Source organism: Arachis stenosperma, chromosome 10, assembly GCF_014773155.1.
Source record: "Arachis stenosperma cultivar V10309 chromosome 10, arast.V10309.gnm1.PFL2, whole genome shotgun sequence".
Lineage (NCBI taxonomy): Eukaryota > Viridiplantae > Streptophyta > Magnoliopsida > Fabales > Fabaceae > Arachis > Arachis stenosperma.
Window position 1 is genome coordinate 88,724,346 of NC_080386.1, and position 10,671 is coordinate 88,735,016.

Genomic DNA, 10,671 nt, shown 5'->3' on the forward strand with positions numbered 1-10,671 from the left:
AGCACTTTAAATAGGTGTCTCGTAGTCAACACTTCAAAAAAAAGTACCACCATAGTAAAATAATGAAACCTGGATAAATAATTTGACAAAATGTTATTTTGATAATAAAAGTTTAACACACTGACATATTTAGGTAAAAAAAAAGCTCAATCTAGAGAATATAACAAATTTAGAAAAAAGAAAAAGTCTTTGTAAAAAACATCGCACAACAAATATTTCTATATTTATCGCCTTATCACCTTTCTTTCACTACATGTGGATTTACAAGTTTCATTCTACTGATACCAACAATGACCCCTAACATTCGGTAACATTCAACAATACCCATGAACCCAATTTCTTCCACTTTCTTTTGTTTTTTCTCTTTCATTCTCTCTGTCGTTTTTTAGCCCCAATCCTCTTTTCACATTTTCCATCTCAAAATCACCCAACACCTAGCAACCCATCCTCTTTTCACTTTTCATCTCACTTTCTCCATCCCAAATCCCTAACTTTATGTTTTTAACAGAAACACTTGGTGCAATAGGATTTAATTTTCAATGGCACTTTTAATTAATACCAACGTTGATGCGTGAGATTCTAATTTATATGTTGCAGCTATTAAGCCAATATCTTCCTCCTCAAGTGACCCATGAGATCTTTTTATTTGTTATTTTTAGTGTACATTCCTAGTAAAAAACATATGAAATTTCTCGTATCAAAATATTCAAAACGCAAGTATAAAAACATCTAAAAGTGATGCAACTATTTTTTAATTAATTGAAATAAAGCTTTTATGATGCAACTGGTTTATTTTTTCTCTGATTTCAATTGTTTTAACCAACCATGGTGCTAAAAAGTGTTACATGAGGCATGTTTTTCATCTTCTAATTTACATGTCAGAAAGAAACTTCTAAAATAACTAGTTTTAAAATATCCATCATTATACTAAAGAGAACATCTAAAAGTCATTTAAGCATTTTATTTTTAATGAACAATGTTTTGTTGGCTGAAGCATGATTGTAGAAAAAACAAAGAGAGAGTGTGTATCGGCGGCGGTTACGTGGTTGTCGTCGGCGGTCGTTGGTCGCAGGGTAGAGGTGCGAAGAGGGATTAGGTGGTGGTGTGGTTTTAGGGAGAAGAAGAGAACAGGGAGGGGTTTTGGTAACTGAAGCGCGACCCTTCCCCTTTTCGAATTAACGTTCGAAAAGGGACTTGTGCGGACGCACACAGGGAAAAAGAAGTGGGGTATGCGCGCGCACAGGGTCGTGCGGACGCTGCGAGCAGAATGTGTAATGCGATCTGTGCGGGCGCACAGGGGGTGTGCGCTCGCATAGAAGAGGAAAAGGGGGTTGGGTTCACACGCACAGCCTGTGCGTGCGCTGCAGCCAAAAGGGTTGGTTCCTCGTTGTGCGTGCGCTCAGATCTATGCGTACGCACAAAGGTTTTTTTAAGGTGGCACCTGTGCGGCCGCACGCATGGTGTACGGACGCATAGGAGGGGAAAGGGTTGTTTCCACGCACAAGCTGTGCGGGTGCTGGGAACAAAGGGGGTGTTTAAGGGCGTGCGTGCGCACGTTGCTGTGCGGACGCATGAGAACGGGAAAACAGGGGATCTGTGTGGACGCACAAGGCTATGCGCACGCATAGGTCTCTGTTCCTGCAACAAAAATTTTGCCTCTAAGGCATCAAACTTGACATCCAAAACAGGTTTCCAAGTCCCAAAATATCACAAAACACCCAAAAACACATTATTTAACCAAAATTACTTAACAAACATCGAAATAAATCTAACCAACCAAGCAATATAGCCAATTATTCATGAAACAAAAGGTAAAAGAGAGGAAGTTAGAAGGATATTACCATGGTGGGGTGTCTCCCACCTAGCACTTTGGTTTATAGTCCTAAGTTGGACTTGGTGAGGAGATCCTTGTCAGGGTGGCTTCTACTTCCACTCTTCCTTAAATCTCCAACCAAGTTTGCTATTGGTTTGACCTCTGGGTCCCAATTAGATTGCATCAAACTCATGAGAGATTCCAATCTAGCAACCAGAATCCATAAGTGTTGACTCATAAAACCAATTACCGGATCCCATACTCTAGTCTTGTGTTCATCCTTTTCTTGATCTTCACTCTTGCACTTGGATGAACAATGACTTAAATCACTATTAGGACACTTGTGCATTCCCCAGAGTCCACTGACTCGACTCTTGCACCATAATTGAGCTCTAAATGTTGGATTGGCTTCTTGGATGAACTTTCCATTTCTTGGCCAATCAACATTCTTTGTGTCACCATCCACTACTCCAAGAAAGGTTCGAAGTTGACCATCCGTTTCAAGAATGGCATATTGATGTAGGGCTAGAAAGCTTGTTGGAGAATTCTTCACCCACTCAATTCTATCTCGCACAAATGCTTTCACCTCTTGGCGACTAAAATCTTCCTCAACCTCTCTTCAATCTTCTTCATCATCACTCAAGTAAAAAATCGGAGGTTGTGTGAAGTCCACATCAACATCTTCTTCTAAATCTAACAATGGAGACTCATGAAGGTCATTGAAGGAATTACCCAAGTCGGACAAAAAATCTTGAATGATGGAATCCTCTTGGCTAATTCCTACCAACTCATCATTTATCTCTTTTTGCACTTCATGTTGTGACTTTACATCTTCTTCTTGATTTTGCAGTTCTTCTCGCACTCCAGACTTTTCACTTGGTTCCATACATTCATACACTAGAATTTCTTACTTGTGTCATGAACGCACTGAAGCTAAATGATCCAAAGCTTTTGCTAAGGTAGACATGACTTGCTCTTGCTTCTTCCAGAACTCTTGTTGTTCTTGAATGAACATGAAAAGTACTTCTTGTGTGGCTTGATCCATATATGAAGATGAAGGTTGAAGTAATGAAGGTTGACAATAAACTCATGAAGGTAAGGGTTTTGGTTTTGTATGTAGTGAGGTGATGGTGTGTAAGATTGGTGACTATAAAGATAAGTGTTTGGGCTCCATTAGGGTGCATTGTGGTGATGGTGTGAAAAAGTCATCAAGAAAACCTAAACAAAAAACCTACTAACAAAAGCAAACCAACAACCAAAAAGTGATATTTACACTATTAACATATTCACATCAACCAAAAGATATAACACCGATTGCAATTCTCCGGCAACGGCGCCAAATTTGATAAATGCCCAATTGCACAAATTTGGATTTTCGCACTAAAAGTGGAATTTATCCATTGCAAGTATAGTCCAAACCCAACAATTGAACATCAATCAAATATTAAATTCAATACAAAATAACCGGAAGTTTTAAGTCCCAGGTCGTCTTTCCTAGGAGTTGCAATTAAAATGTCATATTATTGGCTATGAGGAAATAGAGGTTGGATGATAGCAAATGGCAAGAAATTAAAATGCAAGAAGGTAACTTAACATGCAAGAAATTAAATGAAGACAAGTAAAGGCAATAAAAATAGAATTTAAATACTAAAAGAGCTCTTGGTGAGGATTGGGTAATTAGGGCTTGCTATCCTAGTAGTAGACCACAAACGTGGTAATTGTGTATGAATTAATCCCAATTAGTCAACCCTATATCGAGGATAAGTCAAAAGGGCATAATTAACCTCAATCCACAAGTCCTAGCCAACTCAATAATTAACTTAGTGAAAGATTAGCATTAGTGGAAACCAAACTAACTAACAATCCTAATCACAATATCGAATGGACATTTATGACTCAAGGTCACCTAATTATCCAATTCCAAGGCAAGAGTGTGAAAAACTAGGCAAAAGCTAAAAGAGACATTTTGTCAAACACTTAGCATGCATAAAAGGAAAAAGCATATTAAATTGCAACAATAATAAAATCTATAACTACCAATTGCATGAAAATGAAAATAACAACTCAAATAAGCATTAAAGAAACATAAAACATCAAAATTGCATTAAAGGAAATTAAAAGTGACAAGTGTGTTCATACAACTAAAATGAGCATAAAAGAAAAATTAACAAAGGAAACAAAGAGAGTAAAGGCAATAGAACAAGAAAATGTAAATAAACTATAATTAAACAAGAATTAAAGAGAGAAACTAAAAAGAGAATAAAGATAAAAACCCTAATTCTATAGAGAAGGGGGAGCTTCTCTCTCTAGAAACTAAGACAAAAACATGTAAAAACCTAAACCTAAGTGCTATCCCCTTTCACATGGAGTGGGGCCCTCTTAGATATAGGAAGAATCAGCTTTAGAAAGTCCAAAAACTGGGCTCTGGAGGCCCAGAAATCGCCCCCAGCGATTTCCATTAAATGAGTCATGCGCTGAGACCTGTGCGTACGCACAGGTATGTGCGCACGCACACATGCTGATTTTCCTCTTGTGCGTACGCACAGTAGGTTGTGCGCATGCACACTCCAATAACATATAGTCCTGGTTGGAAGAACCACCCAAACTTTGGGTGGGGAAACCAGCAAAACCAGAGCCAAAATCATAGACCTCACAACTCCAACCATTACAACAACTCCACCTACCAACAAACTAACCAATGATCATATCAACCCATACACAACAACTCCTACCAACCTCCATATCAAGCCCAAAATAACCATTCTCAACCCCCCCAATTCCAACCCACCATTACCATCTGAGGATAGACTATCCCAGATTGAGGCATTGCTTGAAAATCTATGTAAGGAGGTTCAAGACAACAAAGCATTCAAGGATGAAGTAAGGTCTAATATAAAGAACCAGAGAGACACCATCAAGAGGCTTGAATCTTAAGTAGGATACCTCTCTCAGCAAATTCCTAAGCCTACTGACAGTTTTTCAAGTGACATTGAGAAAAATTCAGGAGGAGAAACAAAGAATGTGAGATGGGAAGAATGCAAGGCTATTGATGAGCGGATAATTTGTACGCTTTTTGGCATTGTTTTTAGTATGTTTTTAGTAGTTTTAGTTTAGTTTTTATATATTTTTATTAGTTTTTAATTAAAATTCACTTTTCTGGACTTTACTATGAGTTTGTGTGTTTTTCTGTGATTTCAGGTATTTTCTGGCTGAAATTGAGGGACCTGAGCAAAAATCTGATCCAGAGACTCAAAAGGACTGCAGATGCTGTTGGATTCTGACCTCCCTGCACTCGAAGTGGATTTTCTGGAGCTACAGAAGCCCAATTGGCGCGCTCTCAACGGCGTTGGAAAGTAGACATCCTGGGCTTTCCAGCAATATATAATAGTCCATACTTTGCCCAAGATTTGATGGCCCAAACCGGCGTTCAAAGTCACCCTCAGAATTCCCAGCGTTAAACGCCCAAACTGGCACAAGAATGGGAGTTAAATGCCCAAACTGGCACCAAAACGGGAGTTAAACGCCAAGAAGAGTCTCTACACGAAAAATGCTTCATTGCTCAGCCCAAGCACACACCAAGTGGGCCCGGAAGTGGATTTTTATGTCATTTACTCATCTTTGTACACCTTAGGCTACTAGTTTTCTATAAGTAGGACCTTTTACTATTGTATTTTCATCTTGGTTCTTCTGGTTCCCTCTTTGGGGCCGAAACCAATGATCACTTTTGTTCTTATGTATTTTCAACGGTGGAGTTTCTACACACCATAGATTAAGGTGTGGAGCTCTGCTGTACCTCGAGTATTAATGCAATTACTATTGTTCTTCCATTCAATTCCGCTTGTTCTTTATCCAAGATATCACTTGTGCTTCAACATGATGAAGGTGATGATTGACGCCCATCACCATTCTCACCCATGAACAAGGTGACTGACAACCATTCTTGTTCTACAAGCATCTGAGGCTTAGTGAATGTCTCTTGGATTCCTGATTTCACGATGCATGGTTGATCGCCTGACAACCGAGTGCTCGCCTGACAAACGAGCCAACCATTCCGTGAGATCAGAGTCTTCGTGGTATAGGCAGGACCTGATGGCAGCATTCAAGAGAATCCGGAAGGTCTAACCTTGTCTGTGGTATTCTGAGTAGGATTCAATGATTGAATGACTGTGACGTGCTTCAAACCTGTAACCTACTGGGCGTTAGTGACAGACGCAAAAGAGTGATTCTATTCCGGTAGGGGAGGGAACCAAACCGGTGATTGGCAGCACTGTGACAAGAGTGCGTGCATTAGCTTTCACTGCGCGGATGGGAGGTAGCTGCTGACAACAGTGAAACCCTACACGAGCTTGCCATGGAAAGGAGTAAGAAGGATTGGATGAAGACAGTAAGAAAGCAGAGAGACGGAAGGGAAGGTATCTTCATACGCTTGTCTGAAGCTCTTACACCAATGATATACATAAGTATCCCTATCCTTATCTTTTATGTTATTTTCGTTTATCACTATACCCATTTGAGTCTGCCTGACTGAGATTTACAAGGTGACCATAGCTTGCTTCATACCAACAATCTCCGTGGGATCGACCCTTACTCACGTAAGGTATTACTTGGACGACCCAGTGCACTTGCTGGTTAGTTGTGCGAAGTTGTAGTGATCACAATTTCGTGCACCAAGTTTTTGGCGCCGTTGCTGGGGATTGTTCTTGTGTATGGACAACTGACGGTTCATCTTGTTGCTTAGATTAGGTATTTTTTTTCAGAGTTCTTTAAGGAGGAATTCTAGTGTTTCAAGGTGATGTTCTTATCATCACCAAAGCTGATTGATCATCATCAATTTAGCTCTTGAATGCAATGTCCTGCTGAAGCTTAGCCGGCCATGTCTAATTCCTTTAGACTAAAGCTTTAGACTAACATTGCATGATTCCTGGAATTCTCATTAAGAATTTTGATACCTTTATTTTCCTTTTCACTTAATTTTCAAAAAAAAAAAAGCACAAAAAAAATTACAAAATCATAAAAACCAAAAAATATTTCTTGTTTGAATATAGAGTCTCATTTTAAGTTTGGTGTCAATTGCATGTTTCTGTTCTTCTTGCATTTTTCGAATTTATGCATGTGTCTTCATTAATCTTCAAGTTGTTCTTGATGATTTCCTTGTTTTGATCTTTGAATTCTATTGACTTGAGTGTTTTGTTGTTTCTCATGTGCATTTTCATCTTGTTAGTATCAGTAGTATACAAACTGCTAAGTTTGGTGTCTTGCATGCATTGTTATTTGATTTTAGTTGCATTTTGATTATTCCTCATTATTAAAAATCCAAAAATATTTTTAATTTGTGTCTTTTCAAGTCAATAATACAAAGAATTGAAGATTCAGAACATACTGCAGAGAAATCACACAGAAAAAGCTGGGCATTCAAAAATGCCCAGTGAAGAAGACAGACTGGCGTTTAAACGCCAGCCAGGGTGCCTGGCTGGGCGTTTAACGCCCAAAAGGGTAGTAGTTTGGGCGTTAAACGCCAGAATGTGCACCATTCTGGGCGTTTAACGCCAGGATGGCACAAGGGGGAAGATTTTGTTTTTCAAATCAATTTTTTTTCAAGTTTTCAAAGTTTTTCAAAATCAAATCTTTTTCAAATCATATCTTTTCAATCAAATGTTTTCAAAATCAATTTCTTTCCTTTCTCAAAGATACTTACTAACAATTAATGATTTGATTGAACATTTTTTGCCTTTTCTGTTGAGGAAGGTTTCATGTTTGAATCATATCTTTTCTTGTTAGGCAAGTCATTTATTTTAAAATCATACCTTTTAAAATTGTTTTCAAATCATATCTTTTTAAAATTGTTTTCAAATCATATCTTTTCAATCTCATCTTTTTAAAACCAATCATATCTTCTTAACCACATCTTTTTCAAAATAGTTTTCAATCAAATCTTTTTGATTTCTAATTTCAAATCTTTTTCAAAAATCACTTGATTTCTTTTCACTTTTATTTTCGAAAATCAATTAGTGTTTTTCAAAAATGTTTTCAAAATCTTTTACTTAATTTTCGAAAATTACTTCCCTTCTTCTCACATCCTTCTATTTCTGAACTAACTCTACTCCTTAATGCAAAATTCGAACTCCATCTTCTTTGATAAGTTCGAATTTTCTACTTCTGTCTTCTACTTTCCTTTTCCTCTGACACCTCAAGGAATCTCTATACTGTGACATAGAGGATTCCATATTTTCTTGTTTTCTTCTCTTTCATATATGAGCAGGAACAAAGACAAAGGCATTCTTGTTGAAGCTGACCCTGAACCTGAAAGGACCTTGAAGCAGAAGCTAAGAGAAGCTAAGGCACAACTCTATGTTGAGGACCTGACCGAATTCTTCAAAGAAGAAGAACACATGGCAGCCGAAAACAACAACAATGCCAACAATGCAAGGAAGGTGCTGGGTGACTTCACTGCACCTACTCCTGATTTCTATGGGAGAAGCATCTCTATCCCTGCCATTGGAGCAAACAACTTTGAGCTTAAGCCTCAATTAGTTTCTCTAATGCAACAGAATTGCAAGTTCCATGGACTTCCAATGGAAGATCCTCATCAGTTCTTAGCTGAATTCTTGCAAATCTGTGACACAGTCAAGACTAATGGGGTTAACCCTGAGGTCTACAGACTGATGCTATTCTCTTTTGCTGTAAGAGACAGAGCTAGAATATGGTTGGATTCTCAACCTAAAGAAAGCCTGGACTCTTGGGAAAAGCTAGTCAATGCCTTCTTGGCAAAGTTCTTTCCACCACAAAGATGGAGTAAGCTTAGAGTGGAAGTCCAAACCTTCAGACAGAAGGATGGAGAATCCCTCTATGAAGCTTGGGAAAGATACAAACAATTAATCAGAAGATGTCCCTCAGACATGCTTTCTGAATGGAGCATCATAGGTATTTTCTATGATGGTCTCTCTGAACTATCCAAGATGTCTTTGGATAGCTCTGCTGGAGGATCTCTTCATCTGAAGAAGACGCCTGCAGAAGCTCAAGAATTGATTGAAATGGTTGCAAATAACCAATTCATGTACACTTCTGAAGGAAATCCTGTGAACAATGGGACTAGTCAGAAGAAAGGAGTTCTTGAGATTGACACTCTGAATGCCATATTGGCTCAGAACAAGATATTGACTCAACAAGTCAATTTGATTTCTCAGAGTCTGTCTGGAATGCAAAATGCACCAAACAGTACTAAGGATGCTTCATCTGAGGAAGAAGCTTATGATCCTGAGAACCCTTCCATGGAAAAGGTGAATTACCTAGGAGAACCCTATGGAAACACCTATAATTCTTCATGGAGAAATCACCCAAATCTCTCATGGAAGAATCAAGAGAGAACTCAACAAGGTTTCAATAACAATAATGGTGGAAGAAACAGGTTTAGCAATAGCAAGCCTTTTCCATCATCTTCTCAGGAACAGACAGAGAGTTCTAAGAAGAATACTTCTGACTTAGCAACAATGGTCTCTGATCTAATAAAGACCACTCAAAGTTTCATGAATGAAACAAGGTCCTCAATCAGAAACTTGGAAGGACAAGTGGGTCAGCTGAGCAAGAAAGTTACTGAACTCCCTCCTAGCACTCTCCCAAGTAATACAGAAGAAAATCCAAAAGGAGAGTGCAAAGCCATAGACATGGCCGAATATGGAGAGGAAAGAGAGGAGGAGGACGCCACTGAGGAAGACCTCAGTGGGCGTGTACCAATCTCCTCTGAGTTCCTCAATGAGGACCAATGGGAATCTGAGGCTCAAAATGAGACCATAGAGATTCCATTGGACTTACTTCTGCCATTCATGAGCTCTGATGTGTATTCTTCCTCTGAAGAGGATGAGTATGTCACTGAAGAGCAAGTTGCTAAATACCTTGAAGCAATCATGAAGTTAAATGACAAGTTATTTGGAAATGAGACTTGGGAGGATGAACCACCTTTGCTCACCAAAGAACTGGATGACTTGTCTAGGCAGAAACTGCCTCAAAAGAGGCAGGATCCTGGGAAGTTTTCTACACCTTGTACCATAGGCACCATGACCTTCAAGAAGGCCTTGTGTGACTTAGGGTCAAGTGTAAACCTCATGCCCCTCTCTGTAATGGAGAAATTAGGGATCTTTGAGGTACAAGCTGCAAGAATCTTATTAGAGATGGCAGACAATTCAAGAAAACAAGCTCATGGACTTGTAGAGAATGTTTTGGTGAAGATTGAAGACCATTACATCCCTACTGACTTCATAGTCCTAGAGACTGGGAAGTGCATGGATGAATCCATCATCCTTGGCAGACCCTTCCTAGCCACAGCAAAGGCTGTAATTGATGTTGATGGAGGTGAACTGATCATTCAAGTGAATGAAGAATCCTATGTGTTTAAGGCTCAAGGATATCCCTCTGTCACCATGGAGAGGAAGCTTGAAGAGCTTCCCTCAAATCAGAGACAAATAGAGCCCCCACAGTCAAACTCTAAGTTTGGTGTTGGGAGGTCACAACCAAACTCTAAGTTTGGTGTTGAACCCCCACATTCAAACTCTAAGTTTGGTGTTGGGAGGTTTCAACATTGCTCTGATCATTTGTGAGGCTCCATGAGAGTCCTCTGTCAAGCTAATGACATTAAAGAAGCGCTTGTTGGGAGGTAACCCAATGCTTTATAATTAACTATTTCCTTTTGTTATTTTATCTTTTTTGTAGGTTGATGATCATAAGAAGTCACAAAATCCATTGAAAAAGCAAAAACAGAATGAAAAACAGGAAGAAAAACAGCACACCCTGGAGGAAGAACTCACTGGCGTTTAAACGCCAGTGAGGCTAGCAGTTGGGCGTTTAACGCCCAGTCTGGCACCATT

At 39.1% G+C, this 10,671-nt stretch overlaps 1 non-coding gene across 1 annotated transcript; it reads right to left on the reverse strand.

The window, feature by feature from the left end:
* Window positions 1-8,607: 8,607 nt before the first annotated feature.
* LOC130959087 (small nucleolar RNA R71) lies at window positions 8,608-8,715 on the reverse strand. The gene has a single exon (XR_009078182.1). It is a non-coding gene; the product is annotated as a small nucleolar RNA R71 (small nucleolar RNA).
* Window positions 8,716-10,671: the final 1,956 nt, after the last annotated feature.